General features: G+C 35.0%; 1 long non-coding RNA gene across 2 annotated transcripts in view; it reads left to right on the top strand.

The window, feature by feature from the left end:
* Positions 1–20,593: 20,593 nt before the first annotated feature.
* LOC146768723 (uncharacterized) overlaps positions 20,594–23,022 on the top strand; it is a 48,264-nt gene continuing 45,835 nt past the window's right edge. For both annotated transcript variants that reach the window (XR_014955925.1, XR_014955924.1), the window contains exon 1: positions 20,594–23,022. This exon is cut by the window's right edge. This is a non-coding gene — a long non-coding RNA (uncharacterized LOC146768723).

Raw genomic sequence — 23,022 nt, 5'->3', positions numbered from 1 at the left:
TGGATTCTACAAAGCTACTCCATTACTGTAAGTCTGTAATTTACTTGCCTAAACTTGCTCCCCCTTAGAATTTCTACAATATCTGAGACATTCACATAGGACAGATGAGACATAAAACAGACATAAGAACTCCATCACTCTGACATGGAGTGGAAGATCACACAGGATATGGTAGGGCAACTCAATTTGGAGTAGATTTTTATCTTTAGGCAAAGGAATGCCATCCTATATGACTGAATTTTGGCTGACTAAAGTTAGCTGAGAAGATTTCAATTATTATAGTTACACACTCTGTGTTTGGATAAAATTGTCTTGGCTAGAATATCTGTAATATGCAAGCTAATTGAAGTCAGCTGTATCTCTGATAATAAATTAAATTTGTTCAAAGCAGATCTTTGTTTCTTTCACCATGGAATGGTCTGCACACAAACTGCTAAACTGTCTCCAGAACAAGGGATATGTATGAATAATATCTGTTGAAAATGGTCCTTAGTTTATGATAAGTTTCCTAAAATCATATTAAAATCTTGAGTTGGAAGGACTATTAAGTATCTTCTAGCCTAGGTCCCAACTTATCCCAGGACTACCTAAAAATAAATCTAAGACTAAGGGCTATGCTATCTATTTGGGCCCTGACATTCTTGTTATCATGACAAAACTCTTCCCTAGGAAGCCTGTGGTAGTGATGGCCATTCTCTTAGGGAGGAATCTTTTCTTAAAGTCAGATCTGAACTTCTTCTGAGACATCTTCATTCCATTTCATTCCATTATCACCAATGACCAAAGAAAATAGATCAGCAGATTACTCTCCACTGCTTTCCTTCAAGAGACTGTAGTCTGTGATGAGGTCAGCCCTCAGCCTTCTGTTCCCAAAGCTGAACAAACCAAGTGACATTACTTGCTGCTCATAATTCTTTCCCTTGAGGCCTTTCTTCCACTTGATAATTTTTCTCTGGGTATGCTCTAATACTTTGATGTCCTTCTTGTATTATGGTGCCCAAAACTGCACAGAGGACTTGATCTGAGGCCACACCAGTGCCGAGTAGATCAGCACAGTCACCTCTTTGTCCAGCTCGTGCCTGATGCACCCCAGGACATCGTTGTCCTTTGTCCTAGGAGACCTAGGTGACCCAAAAAATGTGTGTATTATATTCCATCTGCAACCTGCTGCAGTGTCCCTTTAAGACTCGGCAACCCAGGAAAACAAACTGGAGGGTTTTACACTGGTTCAAGGAAAGAAGGGGCCTGGGGTCCCTTTGTGGTCACCTCACATGGGGTCACCTCTATGCCATACTCAGCAGGACTGTTTCTTTGCCCCGGCAACACAGCAGTGACTCAGAACTGCAGCACAAGCACAGACTGTGTTTATATAAATATTGTTGCTCACATCACATATTTAAATTTTTCATAGAATACTACCTTTGCTGACCATAAGATAAAAAACTGTGAATCATTTCAATTCATGCATTATGAAAAACAATATATTAAATAATGCCATTTACAGAGTTGTGGAAATACTGAGACGTAATGACTTTCAAATATTTTGTGTGTATCTAAACTAGTTCAGATTGCTTAATGTTTAGAATTTGCCAGTATCTAAGTCACATGAAGAACAATGATATAGAATTTAGATAAGCAAAATTGTATCAAGTCACTGGGAGGGAGAGGAGCACCCAACACCTCAAAAATACCCATCAACAGCTGTCCCTCTCAAATCCCAACAACCAAAAAACCCAAGTATGTTTTAGTACCGCCAAAAGCATTACAAGACACTTCAGTGAATGGTACAGATAGATGCTAAAGCTTTCTCCAAATCAGAAATATTATCCTGAGCATGAAGTACACGATGTTATGAAGTAGCATGACATTTGCTACAGTTTGAGAGGATTAGTAAATAAAGATGTTTATGCTGAATTAGTGGATTGCGGACATTTTCTTTCTTGACACTAAATGTAAACTTAATTCAGTCTAATGATGGTCAGAGGCAGCTTCCCGATAGTCTCCTTTCTTTCAGTGAAAGGTCTTCATGACATTCATTACTTAAATGTCCTCATATGCAGCTACCTGCAATACAAATCACTAGAAGCTAACAATATTTTAAATAACAGTCTATACCAGGAAAAGAAATCCTGTGAGATTACTGAAAAAAATATTTTACTTGTATGAATGACTAGTTCAGTGAAGAAGTATATTTGTAAGATCATTCATCACTGCAGTGTGCCTGACAAACTCCATACTTCATAAGAAATATATGAGAGAAAGAACTGTCAAAATTTAAATCTGAAAAATATATTACCAAAAAAGTAAATCAATAAGATCTCTATTACTTAGGATAATATAGTGTGCTCCTTGCACTGTTAGATTTTATGCAAATTAATTTCCTGTATCCTAAAATTAGCCTTACTATTTTGGGCATGATTTTTGGGTAAGTGTGCTCAAGTATTATGGGAAAGATTGATAGCTGTTGTGTTGTATATGGTGTATATTATAAATAATTAGACCAAAAAGCAGACTGTAAATTTTATTGCAAAGAATGCATTCCAGACATAAAATGTAACCTTGTTTTCTGAAATATAACAAAGAAATTTAACAAATGAATTGTATTTTAATTCGACTCCATGAAAAGAACAACCATATTGATACCTTAAAGACTTAGAAACAAAACAGCACACTTTCAAGACAATATTAGTATAAAATCTGGTCTTCAACTGGAGGCCTCCAAAGGCAGAAAAATGCACACCCCACACGAGGCAAACACAGTTTTACAAGTTTAGAAAATCAGCATAATTGAGAAGAATTTCCAATTAGAAGCACAAGTAATAAGGTAATTCCTCCCTTGCTTCATCCTCTTCCGGAACCCCCCTTTCTTGTTACTTGCTTTAATGGCTGTACTTTCCCTATGAGAAAGTGTTTTGAGAAGCTGTTTTAACCTGAGTTCCCAGAAGCATCAAGATAGGATAGGAACCTTTTGGCATGTGTTTTGTCTTTCTATCAGGGTAGGAAAAACACTGGAGCTAGCTAGGAACTATATAACTGTAGAACAATAGTTTACAGAGCTACAAATATATGTAGCAAAAATCATTTTGGCATCAATACTCATAGTAGAGTACAGAAAAGCAGCCAGTTTGTACATATTATTTGATTCAATAAAGAGTAAAACCAACCCCTGAAATAATTTTCTGGAAGATGGTTTGATAACCTTGTATGTCAAACCATTTTGTTAATCTAACCAAAATTCCTGTTTAAGATAGCCCAAAAAGTTTTAATCATTGTTTCCTTCAATAAGGAAATTGGTTTTCCTGTGTAGATTGACATTCTTTGGGAAAATAACTAACTGGCCACACTACAAAAATGACAAGTGTCATTATGGATTTGTGAGTAGTTTGATTTAATACTGAACTATGATGTTAGACAGCTATTCTCCCTATTCTTCAGAAATGTTGGTTTTAAGGCATCCCAATTAAAATGATTCTGTCAAGTCTATTCCCAAATACCTCGATTCCCCTCTCTTGGCTTTAAAATCTTCAGATTTTTGCTGGCTTCCAAGCAAGTGACAGATCCGAGATCTTTTTTTTTACCTCCATATGCTAGTGTAGTTTTTATCTCATCTACCTTGTTAGAAGCAGGGGCAGGTGAGAGGGGATGTATTCTTTCCTAGTGTCTCGTAGTGGCTCCTGCACTCTACCTGAGAGATATCTGGCACATCTAGACCTGAACATCTTTCCTGCTCTCAGTGGAAAATGCATAATAACATATCCACAAAAGAGGTGGGACAGATGGCAAACATGATTAAATCTGAGTGACTGCAGAATTAGAATACTGCAAAAAGTAACCCAAAAGCTTTTATTGTTTCCTTAGATTCATTTTTGAGGGGGTTTATCCTAGAATTTCCTGCAGTACTATTGTCTTTAACTGCTAAGAAGTTTTTCTTTCAAATTCTTAAAGATGCACCTCAAGACACTCCTGCATTTAATTTTATTTTTAATCTCTGAGCCTCTGTGCTCTTTCAAATGTTCTTAATCAAGAAATTCTAAACTCATGACCTTTTTTCAGAGTGCTAACCAATGTCATTCCTTTAAAGCAGATTGTCTTATCACTTGTAAAATTAATAAATAATAAAACAATGCATCTACAGTTACACATTTGATAGAGTCCTATCAGTTCCTCTAATATAATGTATTTAACAAGAGTGCATTCATTAAAATGAAAAAAAAAAAGACACACTATTTCCGACTTCCAGATTATTTTGCAATGTTACAGGAAATATTCTTCATTCATTCAGCTAGTATCAGCAGGAAAACCAAGAACATCAATGAATAATTAATGGAAATGAAGCAGTTGGAGCAGGTATATTATTAAAATCAATAATTGAAATTATTTATGGACCTCTAGATAGGAATGTATGGGTAATTTTAATAACACTGTCTCACTTGATACACTAACTATATAAAATATGTGTCACTGCCTGTCTGACAAATGTGTTAAAAGATGGAAAGAGCAACAAAGTGTTGACTATATGTCTCAGACACTTTCAAAACTTCAGAGTTCTAATCAAAATACGTGGACTTACAATGAGACTTATGGATACATCTATGCAAACACGTGTGAGCGTTCATCCCCTTATTGTTGGCACTGACTGAACATTAATTTTCTTCCTGATTTCTTAGCTAACCACTCCTTCCCAAAATAACTTTTTCAAGAATAAAGCATAAATACATTAATGGGAGGCCCATGGTTGCCCTTGAAAGGGGAGGAAAACGGACCCCCTTCATTCTTTTCTGTCCTCCAATACTAGGCTTTGCTAAAGTAGGTCTTCAAAGTGTTCTTCCCAAGGTAAGGCCACACCCCATGTCACAGAGCAGTATTCATGCTGAATTTTGAACTAAATAAGTGATCTCTCTGTTGGACCTCCACACAAAGGTCTCCATTTCTTTTGAATACTTTGAGCTGAAAGTCACACTCAAACACAATGGCAATGTGTTCTTCGAGTACGTTACCACTGAGCACCAGGAGCAGACTCAGAATCAAGTGTTATGTGTTTGGAAGTAGCCAACAAGATAGTCCTAGAGTAGAGAAGGAGTAAGCCAGATGGTGTCACCTTGCCCTGGAGCCATTTAGCTCCATAGATACAGCACTGCTATTGCTAATTGCAAGCCAAAGGCTTTGCACCAGCTGGGCCAAGGCTCATCAGGCTGCATCGGGGCTCCCCTTGGCCTGCCTGGAGCAATTTTTTAGCTTGTTTAACTGTAATGACAAGTTTCTAATGACCAAGTACTTATTACCTCATTCATTTCACTTTGCTGAGCTTTGTAAAATTTTGTGGCATAACCCAAATGTTTATAGTAATACTAATGTATTGATGACTTATATGGATAGAAATATTCACTGTTGACTTAAAAATGTAGTTTGAATGCAAATAGGTCTGGTATGACAGAAAGCACTTTGAGAATGGAGCCCTGGGTTTCAGGGTAAGTGGAGTTATGGGACAAGACCAAAAAGGGCACAGGATTATACTGGAGACCCCAGATCTATAAACCATATATGAACCAAACAAACATGCACCATATGAAGAACTACATGGCAAATTCAGGACCAGTAACAACAGAATAGCTGACCTTCTATAGAGATACATATATAATATTCTTATAGAGTGAGAATTTTCTAGCATAACCTTTCTCATTTACTGTGAATAATTTTTATTTGCTTTATGCTCAGTAACAGGTGTCTTAATTAGTAGCATCCTCCACAAATTCTCTGGCTGTAAAATCAAGCAGTAAATGTCCAAGATAACCATAGCCCTTTTTTGTAGGAAACAAAATATATTTGTGTGAACTGTTTTCAAATACTAAAGTATTCAGACCTATTTATCCATGCAATTCAAATAACTCAGCACAAGGGATGAAGAAGGCATTTGTCATCTATGCTAGCCTTTTTTTAGGACTTAGCCTGCTGAAATAAAACTCACAATCAGAAAAATCACAGCACAGAAGCACACTGGCTTCAGAAACTCATTATGGCATCTTCCTGTATTGGTATCATGAAGAAATGATGGATTTATGTTTGAGAGAACTAGTCAAATCTTTTTTATTTACAAATGAATATTTGGCAATAAACCATTAAAGAAACCTGGGATCAACAGGTAGATAACTATTGTAGAGTGAGAAACCTTTTGGAAGCTATTTATTATTCCCTACACAATCTGTAAGCAGATCATGAGCTGACAGTAGATCTACCACTACAGAAAATCCTAGTAACATTTCTGGATAAAGAGTCTATAATAAAAAATTAAAAAAGAAGAAAAGAATTACTGTATACTTTTCAAATACCAGATCTGATGAATGTTGTATAGAGTACTAGCAGCTGAGCCTTTCCTCTTTAAGTGCAAAGGGCTTTCCAGGACCATTTCAAATCAGCAAAGGCCCCAGCATGACCTGTTATGGCCAGATGAAGCTTGAAGGCTAGTGTTTTGCACTAATAAAAATTTTGATTATTTGCCAAATAAAGATAAAGTGGCAGAAACATAACTGGAAACAAGAAACAGAGAAATTAAAATATACACAAAATGAATTCCATAGGTTTTACTCCAAATGCATATTGGACACAGCAAATTTCTAAGCTGGCAGGTGTGGTTTAGATTGTATGATTCATGTTGTGTAATATTCTAACTCTGATGAGAAGTGCTGAGCTTTGAATCTAAATCAGACATTTTGTTATGACTTCTAATGGCTAAAAATATTTCTGGCCTTTTTTTTTTGGCAGACCGTACTCTCAAATAAAATAAAAGAGATATTAACATCACACTATTGTTCAAATGTGCTGACATTTTCAGATTGTTTCAGAAATATTTCAGCTTTTTTCCTAGTCTTGGTTAAAAATATCTTTTATTTACTTAAATTCATAGCACAATGTGAGAAAATATACATATTTCTCTTTTCATTATCAAATTAATGTTAAGGTGGGACAATTTCCACAAATTTTTGCTGTCTCAACTCGACCTCTGTTGTCAGAGAGAGAAAACACTATAAAAAGTGTGACTTCTCACATCTTTCATAGCTATCAAGAGCTAAATTTGACATAGCACTCTATTTCAGTTTCCTGATTGTGAAATATGAATAAGAACACTTACTAAGTTTTAAGAATGTGTTAAATATAAACCAGTAGTGTATTGCTTAAGATATTGCACCTTATATCCCCGGGAACAGTCCTTGTGATTCTTTTCTTACTGATTAACCAGTTTTAAAATCTGTGACAAGACTTAAACTTTCATCTTCTAGCTCTTCCTTAATTGTAATGAACTTTTATGTACCCCATTGTCAGAAAAAGAGATATAAATTACATTAATTAGGGTGATATAAATCTATCATTTATTAATTTGTTAGTGAAAACTCTTAGGGGTTAAAAAGGCATAAATTTCACATGTATGAATTTGTACCTATGTAATACTGAGTCAGATAGTATGCCAACCTTACTTTAATTACAGTCTAAATGAATTTTGTACTAGCACTGAGATGAGACACTGGGTCTGTAATTCTCCAGATGTTCTTATTTTCAGGAATTAAAGTAAAAAGCAGAATACTAACCTAAGAACCTGCACAATGGGTAAATTCACACTGTTTTTCTGTAACAATGGTAACAAGATGAACAAACTAAGGAAAAAACAGCCCCAGACATGTTGTTTGCTTCAGCCATTAAACCATAGGATGCATAGAATCATAGAATGTTTTGCTCTGGAAGGGACCTTTAAAAATAATCTAGTTCCAAGCCCCACTGCCATGGGTAAGAATTCTTCCCATGAGACCAAGTTGCTCAAAGTCTCTTTCAAACTGGCCTTAAATACTTCCAGGGACAGGGCACCAAATACCTCACTGGGCAACCCATTCCAGTATCCAATTACCCTTACAGTAAAGAACATTTTCCTAACATCTAATCTAAATCTACTATCTTTCAGTTTAAAGCCATTATATCTTGTCCTGTTACTAGATGCCCTTGTAAGAAGCCCCTCCCTAGCTTTCTCATAGTCCACTTTTAAGTACTGATTTGTACTTAAAAGTGAAGCCATGTTAGCTGTCCCAAATCACCTCATTTTCCATGTGTCTTAGCACGTTTTCCTGGAGAATCTGCTCCATGGTCTTGCTGGTCACAGAGTCGAGACTGACTGGACTGTTTTACTTCAGGTCTTCCTTTTGCCTTTTCTAAGAACAAGGGTTATGTTTCCCCTTTTCTGCTACAACTTCTCATGTGATGGCTACTGGCTTAGCCTCTTTGCAAGTTGCTGGTTTGTCTGCTGTTTGTCGATAGTCCATCAATTAGAATGACTGAACACGTTCGTCCCTGATTATTGTTTGTTAACACTAATTTGCCAGAATTTATATCTCTCTGTGTTTTGTCTCCCTCCCTTTCCTTAACCTCCCAACTGAAAAAAATAAACACCTTCACAATCTACATATCCTTCCCAATTTGTGTGATTAATCAGTTTTGTTGTCTTCACCATCCACATTACTGCATATTGGCCAGGTTTCTCTCTGTATGTTCTTGTTTTGTGGTTCCCTTGACCAGGTACCATTAGAGGAGCAGGCACTCACACTTACTCTTATAGTATGCACTTTCATTCAGGGTGCAGATACCTTCATATTGACCTGGTATAATTGGTGAGTGCCTGTGGCAGCAGCTCTCTAGCCACAGAGAGCATGCACAGACTTTCCCAGGCATTTTCCCAGGGAAGGCTGCAAGAAGATCAGAGAAAAGAATGAGAAACAATTCTTATCTCCACTTGTTGCGCCTGCTGTTGTGCACCTGTGGAATGTGTTATGGAGATTTGTTTACCAAAGGGTGATTTCTTAATTGGACACTGGATGGTGTCTGGATGGATTGACCAATTAGGTCAAAGCTGTATTGGACTAGCTTGTAAAGTTACTGAGTTTCTTAATAAGTATAATATAATATAGTGTAGGAAGATACAATAAAGCAATTATTCAGCATTCTGCAATCATGGTGTCAATGCTGATTATTTCCTGGCTGGGGGCCTGCGGTGACAAGTGCCCACAAAAAGAGTGTTTCACATTCTCCATTTCCCCGTCTCCAAGTTTTTGATTCTGTCAACTTTTGGCAACACTCTAGTCTTAGTTCAGGGGTGAAGAACTATTTCATTGTTCAGCTACACTTCTATTCCACTACAGCAGTGGGATAAGAAAGAGATTTCTAATGAGTATCCCAAACCTAACCAAAGCTGTTACCTGAGTTTTACATGGCAGAAAAAACAAATCATAATTTTTCTTGTATGTTTTGTGTAAGACTATAGTGTTTTAACAGGTAAGAGAAGTCTTTACTTGCTCTTCTGAATTACACCTATAGGAAAAATGTTTTAGAGGAAAATAAAAGAAAGCAAAATAAATTAATAAATTCAATTACTTTTCTTGAGGTGCTGGACTTATAAACTTTAAAATATATATTTATTTTTCCATTTCTGTCTTTGTATCTTAGTCTTTTGGTTTCAGAAAAAATATAAGCTACATTAAAAACTAGTCAGTGATATTAGAAAGTACTATTTTGCTTGTCTAAGAAATTATATGTTAATTTAACCTTTATTCAATGGTTTTCAAATGTACTGACTAAATGGATGTAGCTGTCAAATTATTTTCTGATATTTAATATGTCCTCAGTTACTTATTATTTTCTTCTGGTTCAGAGCTCCTGCCTATGAGTTATACCTATATAAACACTCAGAATTATTATAGAGTAAAAATATTACACAAATTTCCTGAAAATGGATCCAGCTAAGGTGTGGGACAACCGACTCTGTCGTATTTAAAAGGTCACACATTCAATAGAGAAAACTCAAATAATAACAGGGTTTGTTCACCACTCAAATTCATAAGAGACATAGAATATTTGAGCCCTTTAGCAAGTAATTTCAGCTCTAAGACAAAATGATCTTAGGGCAGGTCCCTTACAGCAGGTCTCTTGCATAAAAGCTCTTGATTCTTGCTTCTCTAAAAAATTATTTAGAATGCTTAAACCCATATGTGTTGAGAAATCCTGTGGAAAGTTTTAAGATGACTTTAAGGTATGAGTTCAGTTACAAAGACATATTTTGTTTCATATTTTCTGCCTATTCTGCTTGTTTGTCTTTCAACTACAGAAGCCTAATAGAGTCACCAGCCAGTGGTGAGCACAGTAATGAATTCCTTACAGTTCTGTGTCATCAATTTTTAGTTTAGCTTCAGTCCAGCATTTTAGATTTCTGGGCTAGGAGAGCACTGCAGCCTTAGTTGTCTATTGAAAAAATGGTTTTACTTCCTAAAATTATTTATGAAGGAAAAAATTACTTCAGAGATTCAGCCTATGTTTAATATTTGTGATTTGGATTCCATCAAGCATGTTTCCTGGAGAAATGCCATTCAGGATTTAATTTGCTTTAAAGACTAAAGGCATAGGGCCAAATTATTTACTGAGGGCCAATTCATGCACATCCCAGCCTCCTAAATATCCATTCAATTGCATTACTCTCCCACTTCCTGGAATAGTTTAATCTTTTTTTGTAAGTGCAATGATGAAAGAGGTGCTGTGGCACAAAGAAGCACAAACGAGGGCCAGGATGAACAAGGTTTTGATACAGGGATAGGAAGAAAACCACATTTAAACAACATAATCTAGGCAGTTGCCAAGAAGAACTGGAACAGATTTAGTCAATATTATAAAAACCAGAATTCAGAATGCATTTATAATTTAAATTTATATACTAATTGCATTTAGTATGCAATTTAGGTCACTAGTGTGTCCTAAAGAGCATGGAGAATCTTCAGTGTCCCTTTAAGAATAAACAGAAGTGTCCCAAATATATGAGTATTTCCATACAGCAAACTGCCCTAATACAATATAAGTAAAACAAAAATGGAAACAAACCAACTGACATTCCCTTCAGAATGTTACTTTCTCATATCATATTTGCAGGCTGGGAGGGAGTTCTAAATCTAGACAAACAACAGCTGTTGAGATAGATGGGTCCCTAAGGGCAAGGAAGCAAAAAATGCATATGTAAAACATAAAGCAAACAAACATCCTGTCTCTCCATGGTTTGAAGTTCCTGCCCCAGAAACAGGACCTGTTGTTAAAGAATGGGAATTCCTGACTACACAAGCTTGAACAGCTTGTTTTCTTTCATAAGGCTTAGCTTGTTTTCATAGCAGAGAAACACTAAATCTGGGATATTTTCCTATTGTCTATTTACATGAGCACTTAATTATATGTAGAATACATGGACACTCAATGACTACAGTGTCCATATTCAAAAATTTATGAATATTTAGTGCTCATTACAATATCCTCCATCCCTCTGGAGATCGGTTCCAAATGCTGCTTTCAAACTGTCCCTCCCAGATAAAAATAATCCCATCCCAAGATGTTTCTAGCTTCCAGCTTTCTATAATTTTATTATGTCTCCTTTTGTTGGGAAAGAGGAATTAGTTAATTTTCCAAGCTTTCCTGATTAAGAACATGAAATCTGAAACATATTGTCTTAGAAAATGGCCCTTGTTGCCATTTCTACAATGATTGTTGGTTGTCTAACTTGTATTTAGGAGACTTAGCTTCTTCTGAAATCAGTAATGTTTAAGAAAAAGCTGTCTTCCACATTTCAAACTAAAAGAATCAATAAAACATTTAGGTGCTTAACTCATAAACTGTAAATGGCATTTCAGGTTTGCTCTCAGGAAACAGTTTATTTTCTCCAGAAAAGGACATGGTTGCTGCGTAGACAACTGTTGGGGAAACCAGTTTCATCATATAAGTTGAGTTTCATAGAGTTTAGAGGGGAAAATGCTATTTTTTAACTAACTATTATGTGCCTATAACAGATGAATAATGGAGGTAAATTATTTTTATTATTTCCTTATGGATGTGAATCTGTTCACTTAAGAATGGCCTTCATTTACTACTTTTGAAGAGAAAACAGATGGAATCAGTTGAGTAAGTCATATTCAGATATACATTTAAGTGGGTAGACAGAAAATTGAATGCAATAAAAGGTAGAAGAAAGCAAAATGATGGGAATAATTTGTAAGATATTACAAGGTTCTGAAGGCTAGGAATCAGGAAAAGCTGAGATTAAAAGAAATGTGACATATATAAGACGATACGGAGGAGGTAAATATAAAAGACTGGGTTCAAAGTTTTTATTCATACTAATTTTCAGGTTTTGTGTCATAAAATTTGGGGGTTTTCACTTCTTAAAAGCCATAAAAGTATCCTCTCATTTGACACTGTCCTTCTAAGTATCTGCATATTTTATTCTTGCTTACCAAAAATGTTAATAAATAATATTCAGTAATACCTGATTACTGAACTTCTTAAATTATTCATAAATGACATGTAGAGAGAATTTTATTTTAATTCTTGCATCAGAGCAGGGTTTTCTTCTTTGTGTAACTATCAAAATTCTTTCTTATTGAAACAAGTATCCAAAGGTAATGTACTAATTCACAGATTTTTTGCTTTTCTATATTTTTAATTGTATTCATCTTCTAGAAAATTGCAGATAAAAATAATCTCTGTGGTGTTCCACCAGGTATATTAGCATTATCAGTTATATGCTTCTTTAATGCTCATATTAATGCTCATATCATGTTCATATTGAAAAAACACGAACATGAACCTTGTGCTAATTAGACACATGAAAAATCCAGTGAGATGCAAAGTGTTAGATTTAATGGTACCTCAGATTACACATTTTAATCAAAACTGTGAAGTTAATACATAATGCTAATGATACCACAGAAATTAATTCACAGATATATTGTAGCATACTATTAGGCTTAAGTGCATTTCTCTTTAGACGTTTCTAATCTATTGCCTAATTATCTAATTAGTAACAAGTATTTATAATTTTTTAAACTTTTAATGAGAAATCTTGGCAGGCTGAATACTGTTTTCTTTTTTAGCAGAAAATATATAAAACATAATTGCTACTTTTAAGCAGTAATGTATCTTTATCAATTTATACCATGTTATGTCAGGACAATATTTTAAAGCCAATACTTGGCAGTAAAAGGCAATGAATCCATAACTCTTCTGTGAGGTCTAAAACTTCAGGGGGTCCTAAGGAAAAGGCTCAGGCAGCCTCAGTATCTTTCTGGACATATTTTGATACCATGCCAGCATTGAGTAAAAATATTCATGCCCCTGTATATTCCTACTGATCATGAACACCAAGGCTTGAGAAGATAAAATAAAACAATTTTAGCTTATGGATTTTGTGCTTCCTACATGCACTCTGAATCATGTGTGGTAATGATAAAAGAATCATTGCACATTAATCTGAACCCAGTTTTAAAATCTTTATCCACATACATAGTGTCCCATCCTTTGAATAAATGGAACTGTTAATGTTCTGTTCAGTAAGAAAGAGCCTTGTGTCCTAGGGGAGAAAACAGGTAAGCAAGCTTTTGAAGAAAGTAAATTACTGTTACATATGTGATTCTCTTGTATATCTTATTATAGTAGAAGTACAGTAGACAATTTGCATCAGGAACCAGAATAGTTTTGCGAAAATATCTCTTTTGCTTTCCTGGTAACATCAGGATAAAATTCTGCTACTCTAAGTGAAGCACTACAGCATGACATACAAATTTATTATTAGCACACATCCTGCCTAAGAATTGTTAACATTTTAGAATAGGTTTTTAGTTTACCAAACCTTGCTACAGACAACTTCTCTTTTAAGACTGAATTCCTGAAAGAAAAAAAACACAGGCCAATCTTATTCTTTCTCCTAAACTGCTATTTCTGCTCACTCTTTCAAACTTGGTAACTCTACTCTGTGTACAAAGGGTTCACTGATTTCCTCCCTGCTCTTCAGCTCTTCTAAGAGTGATTTCAGTGCAACTGCTCATGCATCTGCAGAACCATACTTCTCTTCAGTAACAAAGTATAGATCTATCTGTAAATGTCTAGCTCAAAATGATCTGAAAAAGTTTCTTCTCTGAAGATTATCCTCATCTTACTTAGTTATTATCCAGCAAAATGAATAAAATTCTCTATTTCCACAACTAAGCTGAATGAAACACTGAGAAGAAGACTTAGTTCATAAGGAAGGATAGAGAAAAAGTCCAATTTTCGTAGGGGATTTTTGCCAAAATAATTCTTACAAACTTTACACAGACTTTGCACATACACTTTTTATGCTGCCATTTGTGCATCAAAATCTTATAAACAAAAAGAACAAACCAGATATAAAAAGGAAATAGTTCATTGTTAGTGAAAATAATATTTTTCAGATTTCTTTTCCCAATAACCTAGTTAATACAGAAAAGTCTTAATAATAATGTATTTCAAGCTTGTATTCAGTAAACACCTTCCCTGTAATTGACTCCTTTCTCTGGTAAAAAAAAGGATGACAAATTTGTCTATTTTGGTAGACCCAAGCCCTTATAATATGTTAATATTTTTATCTGCAATTAAAAAGGAAGAACTGAAAGAAGTTAAAAAGTCTTAGCAGTAAATGTTTGGTTCAACTTAGATATATTTTATATCTAGCAGCTAAATTCCTCCACTTATAATTGATGTGCTAAGTATAAAACTGCAGATGGCCCTGCTATAGAAACTAAAGGAAGTATTTTTTTACTGATATTATTTTGTTGTGCTTGAATGATGTTTGCATCATTCATATGCTGCAAACTCTTTGGTTTAGCTCCCTGTTTGATTGTGGAATCATTATGCCTTTCATCCTAATTAATTTCTAAGAAAATTGTCATTTCTGGGTATGATGGAGAGATCAGAGCAAAAGTCCCTCACTGGGATCTCACTTCTCCTGGATTTCAGAGATTTTTATTGTGGAGTCTTGCACAAATAAATTTGGAAGTAAATCACAAAGGTAATAATCCTAACCAGACAGCACTGTTTCAGAATGTGTGCGCCTCTTTCTTCTTGATCAATACAGGGGTGCTGAACTCTGATATTTTGTTTTGGTTTTATTTAGATCCCTTCCTAGTGAGTGAATTACAGAGAACAGATAATGACACAAATAAGGTAGATTAGAGGGAAAGCATTTTTTAATGCACTTAATAAATTACTCATAAAAATGCTAAACCACAGGTGTCAAATTACTGACTGTACAATCTTAGATACTTTCTGGCAAAATTTTCTACTCAGTCAGTGCTCTATATTCTACAGTATTGTGCGTAGTGCTGGTAAAACCAAATTAAATTCACCCCAAGTTTCCTTATTTTTCCCTACAGAAGACTATTAGAAGATCTGAAGCTAACTCCAAACCAATTTTTTTTTTAAACTGGGAAAATATAGCTCAGATAAGTGGCTTGTGGGACTAAAGATTTTCATTGCTTTAAATATTATTTACAAAATTTTCACATGTATGGTTTAAAATGGATGCCCTTGACTGCGCATTTTCAAATATAATATTTTAATAATACTTAAATATAATATTTTAAATATATAAATTAGATATTAAAATATTATAAATAAAACCACAATATTTTGAATATTCAGATTTTTGGCTTATGTAAACCAAGTCGATAAGATTATGGCAGTTAAAAGCATGAGATAAACTGGTTGGGGAGACTTGACTTATCTTTTGTCCATTGGTTCAGGGTCCGTGACACTTTTAGCCACAGTGACATACAAACAAACAGTGATAACAGTGCTTATTATTCTCCCTCAGGATTGTGAAACTTCATTAAGAATGCCAGCCAACATTGTTTTCAGGGTCAAGTCATGTTTCAGTTTTCTAATCTCCAAGACCAAACTACTGTAAAAATATATGAAAACCCCATCTTGCTGGTTCATGAAAACTGAAAAGCTTGTAATTTGTCAAAAAGTGATCATTCTTCCTCAGGCTCTCTGTCTCCCTCTTTTATTAAATACAACTCTTCATACTCATCCACAAGTGCTGCAGATCTATCTGCCTTTTTGACAGAACAGTCTTCTGAAACTTCTGAAATTTTCAGAGTTTAGCTTCTGCGGGCTTTTTCTTATGCTTCAGCTATCTGAGGCTTGATGCTGTATTTTATAATGTAGATCCCAAACTCCAAACTCCTTGCAATTTTCTTACATTTAAGAAGAACATTAAATTTATTTAATTATACCCTCACTAAGAAATAAAAGGAAAAAAAAACCCCATATAATTCTTTAGTTCAAAAAGTAGATTTTGATTTATTTTTCTAAACAATGTTGCCAATAAAACAAATAAGTAAATTAAAAGTTCAGTACTGTATCAAAAAATAAAAGCATAAAATCATAGAATAATTAGGGCTGGAAAAGGTCTCTAAGATCATTGAGTTCAGTTGTTAACTCAGCATCACAATCTTCCCCATTAAACCATGTATCCATGAGCTGCATCCCCAAGCCTTTTGAACATTTCCAGGGATGGTGATTGCTGAGCCACCTACAGTGGGCCTCAACCATTAATGCAGCCTGCCCAGATCCCTCTGCAGAACCTTCCTCCCCTCCAGAAGATCCTGCTGAACTTTATGTCATCTTCAAACTGTCTAAGGGTGCACTCAGTGCCTTCATACAGATCATCAAGAAAGATATTAAACAGAATTGGCCCACAAACTGTGTCCTGGGAAACACAATTTATGACCATCCACCAGCTGGATTTAACTCCAATCATATGCATTCACAGAAAGAGTAAATTAAATGAAAATATTGTTACAATTAAGAAAACCCTAGGAATATTTTAATAAAATACTTATTTAAAATCTAAAGGTCTTGAAACTAAAAATAATTTATCAATATAAAAAGCCTACCTTTTACAAATTTTTTCCCCTTTTGGTTTGATGAAAGATTTGCATTTTCCAAAGAATATTACTAAAAAATTGCAGAACAGTAAATCTTTCTAGTTCAGTAAGCAATCTTATAGTTTATTGAGTTCTCTGACATAAGCCTACCTTTAATTCCCTGTATGTTTTTGGATAGTAAGGGTGACTTAGCGTTTCTGGGTTGGTTTAACAGCTTGCCTGCATTCGCTTGAATGTCTAATTTAATTTCATTTTGCTGACCTATACATTCACTTTAATTAGTTTATTTGGTGTGTGAAGCTGAGGAATAAAACATCTTAGATTTGGCAGATTTAACTTCATGATCCCAAGCAAGTCATCAAAATCCTCTCATTTAACAATTCGTTAAATGGAGAGATAAATCCAAAGTTTACCTGATTAAGTACTGTATTGGGCGTGCATGGCCAGGTTTTGCTAGCAGTGGGACTACAGAGGTGGCTTCTGTGAGAACATGCCAGAAGCTTCCTTCATGTCTGGCAGAACCAATGCCAGCTCCAGGATGAACCTGCTGCTGTCCAAGGCTGAGTCCATTAGAGATAATACCCGAAGTAATAGTGTCCAGGGAAGAGAGAAGTGTTAATATGTGAAGTGACAACTCTGCAGGCACCAAGGTCAGTGCAAAAGGAGGGGAAGGAGGTACCCTGGGTGCCAGAGTGGAGATTCCCTGCAGCCCATGGTGCAGACCATGCTGAAGCAGCTGTGCTCCTGTAGCCCATGGAAGATCACAGAGATGCAGAGATCCACCCTCAGCCTGTTGTGGACACCTGTGACAGTGCAGGTGGATGCCTAAAAAAGGACTGTGAACTTGTGGGAAGCTCATGCTGTAGCAGGCTCCTGGAAGGGACCTGATAGACCTGTAGAGAGAGGAGCCCATGCTAGAGAAGGTTTCCTGGTGAGACTTGTGACCCTGTTGGGGATCCACACTTGAGCAGGTTTTCTTTGGAGGACTGTACCCCTTGGAATGGGACTCACATTGGAGCAGTTCATGAAAGAGCTGTGGCCTGTGGGAAGGATCCCTTGCTGGAGTAGGGCAGGAGCTCCTCTCCCTGAGCAGTAGCCAAAATAACATGTGATGAACTGACCACCAATTCCCCATCTCCCTGAACCACTGCCAGGGAGGAGATGGATGCTGGGAAGGAGGGATGGGTTCAGGGAAGGTGTTTTTAATATTTGTTTCACTTCTCAGTATCTTACTCTGATTTTGACTGATATCCCCAAGTCAAGTCTGTTTAGCCTGTAATAGTAATTGATGAGTTATCTCTCCCTGTCTGAACTCATAAGCCTTCACATCTATTTTTTCTTCCCTGTCCAGTTGTGGCAGGGAGTGATAGACAGCCTTGGATGCATACATGGCATCCAGTGAGGGTATACAGTTTCAAAAATTATCTGTATAAGGGTTTGTGAAGTCATTGGACTATAGGATGATGAATGTTGGGTAAATAAAACAAGTCCTTTTATAAATTAAACACCAGTTGAAAAGTATAAAATAAAAGTAATGGTTATAATTCAGGGTTATTTCCAGCAGTGTTATGTATGCTATTTCAATCAAAAAATCAGAGTATGAAGGGATTTACATTCATTCATTCTAAAGCTTCTCTGACTAATCTCATAGCTCCATTTTTTTTCTTCCTAAAGCATTCAGACTCTGAATGGCCGATCTTGTCTCCTAGTCATCAAAATCTCTAATTTCCCAAGTACTTCATTCCTAACCTTTAAGCATGTCCACTCTTTTCTGTTCCAAGTAGTATCTTAATTTTTTTTACCACACTAAACTCCCTTTCAACTCCCTAGCCCTCAACTACATAGTTCCTCTGTGACACCCCATTTTTATACCCTGCTCCAAAGTCTCAAAGGTTCAAAGATGAAACTCATCTTTCTTGCCCTCCAAATCCTGTAAATAGCATAGTCCACTCCCACACTTTCTACATAATTTAAAAACGCATCAGGGTCCTACAACTTCTGCTGTTGCTCTCCTACTGATCATGGTAACTTGCTTTTCATTCCAATCTTCCTTACTCCGTACTTGGCCAGGAACATAGACTTGGCTGCTGTGGGAGGAATTTGCCCTAACAAGGCTTTTGCCAAAATCTATTTGGATGCAAGCAGCAGCACAGAAACTGAGATCCAAAAACAAAAAGGGCAAAAAGACAGACTTTGCCCAAGAAACTCTGTTGTTCTCTTTTTATTTGACTTACTCGGAGAAGGGAGCAAACTTGTAATTTTTCAGTTGGACAAATCTGAAGGTGATGGTACAGACTTGCAGAAGGATTTGAAAATGTTATACGAGTAGTGTCTGCTGATGGATCAGCAGATGAAATTCGGTGTTGATAAGTGCAAGGTAATACGCCTGAGGGAAAATATGACAGAAAGTTAGCTGCTACTTCTCATGTAAGTGATCCTGAAGCTACTGTTGACAGTTCTCTGAAAATTTCAACTATGTTCAGCATCAGAGAGATTAACAATATATTAAATAACTATATATACTATACATAATTAAGAATTATAATTATAAGTATTATTATATATTAATTAACATATGGTTTGCAAATAGTTTCAGTGCTGTGTGCAGTTCTTTTGATCTTTATTTTCATCATTTAAAAAGGACTTTAAAAGAAAGAAGAGATTTTCTGTCAAAATTATTTCTTACTTTGGGGCATGGCGAAGTAAGCATTTTGACTTATGAAAATATACTAGGACTGGGACACTTTAGTTGAGAGAGTTAAAATAATGAATTAATGGAGCAAGTAGGTAGTGATTATTTCTCATCATCCAAAAAATAACTAATACATAATGAAATTATCCAGCAACTGATAAACTGTTTTAAGCACAAACATAGAAATATTTTGGTGTATAATTAGTTATGATAATTTACAATAGGAATATGTCTTGCGTACATATTTAGCTTGGCAATATTTAGTCATAAGCTGGCTTTGGAATGGTAACCCATGGAAGATTTATATACTATATTTCCTATTTCTTAGGTCATTAAATTAAACATCTACCACTGAGTACTGTCAGAAGAATTTGAAGAATTTAAAAATGCTCCGGGGTCTTGCAAGTACTGCTGGTGCTCTCCCATTGATGACACAAAAGATACATTAGTTTAAAAAAAAAAAATCCCAAAATCCAAAAACTCTACATTCATTCAATCATACACTCGTTCACTCATTCCCTATCCCTCCCACCCTCCAAGATTATTTCTTTATTTATTCCCATTTAGTGCTACTTTCTTGGCATAATCCCACTTGAAAGATCAAATATAAGAAATAGCACGAATTAGACCTATGGAAATGAAGTTACTAACATAACTCGATGTGTATTTTTTACAGTGATTGGCAGGTGGATCAATATTAAGCATTTTTTTTCCTGCATTTTGTTACTTATTGCCCACTTGGTTGCTACTAGCCCCAGTTGGGCCGAGGTTCCTAGCACATTTATTTTTCCCAGGATCAGAATGTGCAATGAAATCTATTTCAAGGAAAGAAGCAAAATCATGCAAATCTTTGATGCTTGCCACAGCTCCCCCTGCCAAAAGAAGAGAGAAATTTCATCAGCAAAGAGAAACTATCAAATAAGGAAAAAAAAATCCTTAGTCGTCCATAACTAGGCCACTAACTGAAAGTCTCCTGAAAAGTAACAAAATATTATCAATCTTTTTTTTCATAAAAGAAATAAGAAGAACGATTCCTGAAAAATTTATACATTTTTGACACTACACATACCATTTTTCTAAAATTACTATGTAGTTTACTTTTGAAACCATAAAGTTATATTAAGAATGGTAAAGTATGTAAGTATGTAAGCTGGTATGAAATATCAAAGCAATAACTCTGTTATGATGCACAAAATGGCCAAAAAAATGTAGTGAATGTCAACTGATAAATCAGAGACAGAAACCAGGGCTTTGCGTCAGGTTTTGCAAATCTTTAGTTTCATAAGAAAAGTACAACTTCTATTACAATAAAAAAGTCTTTCCAATTACATCAACAGACACTGAATTAAGCCTCAGGTCTGGAGGTTTAAATATGTCATAAGTCAGAGGTGGAATACATTTGTGATTTCTGTGACATAGCTTCACATCTAATCTGTAAGTGTTGCTCTGTAGGAGTCTATGATGATATAAATAAAATTGAGAGGTCTAAATACATATAAATATATTACAGATACAAATAAATGTGAGGAATAATTCAGGTATGAATCAGTAAGAATGCTGTATTATAGTTATATCAAATGAATATATATTTTTCACAGCTATTTTTCACAACTTTTTTTTTTGTAACTGCTAGAATTTCTCTATCAAGAAATTGACATTCTATGAAGGAAAGATCACTGCAAACCTAAGCATACCCTCTAACTTTATATGTTGAAATAAAAATTACTTTCTAGGCAGCCTTTCTTTTTCTAGATGAAGATTAACCTTTTTTATGTCAATTTTTTCCTCCCTCCTATATCTAAATGATCAAATTAATATGAAATTTGCATTTTCCTAATTTATTTAGGAAATTTCTTCATTTAGAGAAAGTTTCACTGTTAACAAAAAAAAAAAAAAAAAAAAAGAAGAGAGGAAGAAAAATAGGAGAGCTCATAAGAGAGAGAGAATGAGCGAGAATGAGAGAGAGAGAAAGAAAGCAGGTCTTTGAATGAAATAAAATGGGTAAGTTTCAGAGATAACTAGTTTATGCTATGTGACTGCTAAGAAAGCAGTAGGGATTTAGAGATTCAGGGGAAGAAGAGAAGGATACCATAGTGCAGTCAGGTTTAGTGAGCTGTATAATCTACTTAAAAGTTTGATTAGAAATTCTATTTTATCTGGACAGTAGGCAGACCGCTTCATAGACAAGAAGGAAAGCAATGAGTTCTTAAACTTTCATGTGGCAGCACTCCCATTGTTGTCTCTTTTTATTAATGACATGGAGGCAACCACGATAAGTCTAAATGGGCAGAGCACTGATTGGCTTAAGTGAACTTCCTATCTATAAAGCCCCTATAGTATCCTTGTCTGCTGGATTTCTATAGCAACAACTGAAGGGCAGCAGCACATTGATGAAAAAAGTAGCAAAACCCTCTCCTGCAGGTATAATTTGTTCTTATCTTAACTCTAGTTTGCTTTAAAAGATCACTCTTTCGTTATTGGAGGATGTGAAACCGTGTTTGCTTCAGAGAGGTGAGTAAAACAGTTATGCCTACAGTCCTGACATAGTGTACACTCCAGAACACATACACAGATATATGAATATCTGTATTCAATGTATTCATTTTGTAAATACATCTTGTACCTTGTTATTTATTGTAATGCCCTCAGATACTAGGCATTACCTATACTTATAGTGTTAACATATGACCTATAACTGAGGTAAATTTAAAGAATGATATTAAATTATTTTTCTCAAATTATCATCTGCCTTTACCATAAGAACTTCTTGAGATTATGTGTTATGAAAAAATTTTAGAATAATGTTATTCTAATGTAATATCTGTAAGAAAGTTGTAAAAGAGAAAAAGTTGTTTAAAGGAATCTGTGAAATCTGTAAAATGTGAAACAATTTCAGTACTTCATATATTCATCTGTTTTTCTGTACTAACTCAACATAGTAATGTCTACACAGTCTCAGATTGTTTTTTAATTATGCATACAACTACTGACATTTGTTTTTCCATTTCACACTGTAGATACAACTGCCTTGTGCAAGTTGCATTAAGTGCTTATTTTCCATTAACATTGAAGATTATAAGTATGATGTACTTTAAACTTCAAATTATTACTCTGCAAATGATGTGTTACAAAATATTTAAAATATTTGTTTATTTTGTAACAAAAAATAAATTTATGTTGTTTTCTCCGTAAATAACATAAAGAGAAATTCAAGATCATAGGCTAAACATAATTTTATTTTAGCCTTGCATATGCAGTAACAATATCTATATAATGCACTTTGATGTCATCAACATCATAACAACCGATGCTGAAACATTTTGATACAAGAAGGAAGGTGCTATAATTATTTGGCTTCCCAACAATTTCTATTTTTCCTGCAGTTTATTGCAAAACATTAATTTCTTTCCTCTAAATTATATTTTATTCCAAGAGCACACAAGATGATTGCATCATTTATACCATAATGTGTTCCTGTTATCACCTGATTCTAACAGATTTTTACTTTCTGTATTCATATCAGAGAGAGATTGTGAATTGACTGTGAAATCCTTGAAATGATGACTTGCATCTGACATAACT

Source organism: Lonchura striata, chromosome 1 (assembly GCF_050655825.1).
Source record: "Lonchura striata isolate lonStrDom1 chromosome 1, ASM5065582v1, whole genome shotgun sequence".
Taxonomy (NCBI): domain Eukaryota; kingdom Metazoa; phylum Chordata; class Aves; order Passeriformes; family Estrildidae; genus Lonchura; species Lonchura striata.
This window is presented reverse-complemented; position numbering and strand designations above follow the sequence as displayed.